The sequence below is a fragment of the Centroberyx affinis genome, unplaced genomic scaffold, assembly GCF_046629955.1.
Source record: "Centroberyx affinis isolate AG114_WGS23_722 - 3 ecotype Tasmania unplaced genomic scaffold, CSIRO-AGI_Caff_v1 ptg000719l_1, whole genome shotgun sequence".
Classification (NCBI taxonomy): Eukaryota; Metazoa; Chordata; class Actinopteri; order Beryciformes; family Berycidae; genus Centroberyx; species Centroberyx affinis.
Window position 1 is genome coordinate 42,497 of NW_027279336.1, and position 615 is coordinate 43,111.

Below are 615 nucleotides of genomic sequence, written 5' to 3' on the forward strand. Positions count from 1 at the left end.
TGAATGCAGCTGGGCCTATCTGTATAAAAGATGGTGGGCGGTTACTAAGATTGAGCCTGCACACTGAAGAAGGCACTAGCCGAAACGTCTGTGCATGATTTCCCTTCTGCATTTATACACATTTTTTAAAAGAACATAATAAGAACATAAAAGGTCTTGGAAAACGTATTTCTTCTTTGAGTGTGAACCACTTTCTCCACTGAAGATCCAGACTCCAGAAACAAATGGTTCATCATGATAACACTCAACTATGTGTTGAAGTTGACTGCAGTGTGAGTTGTCGTGGCCGAGTGGTTAAGGCGATGGACTAGAAATCCATTGGGGTTTCCCCGCGCAGGTTCAAATCCTGCCGACAACGCTTGACTGTTTGCATTAATAATGCTGCATGATGGAATGTTTAGTGATTGGTTACCAGTGATAACTATAGAAAATGCTCCATGTTGGGAGGACTGACAATAAAATAGGACACAGTGACTTTGAAACCTATTCCCCCCGAATGAAAAAACTGTTCCTCTGCACTTGCTGTGTGAAACACATCAAGCTTAACATCAGCAAGTTAATGACAAGTTTGTTTCTCCTATCTATCTCCTATATGCTGCTGACCCCCCAGGGTGG

The 615-nt window shown here is 42.4% G+C and overlaps 1 non-coding gene across 1 annotated transcript; it reads left to right on the forward strand.

The window, feature by feature from the left end:
* The first annotated feature begins 276 nt into the window (after positions 1-276).
* Positions 277-358, forward strand: trnas-aga (transfer RNA serine (anticodon AGA)). Its single transcript has one exon. It is a non-coding gene; the product is annotated as a tRNA-Ser (tRNA).
* Positions 359-615: the final 257 nt, after the last annotated feature.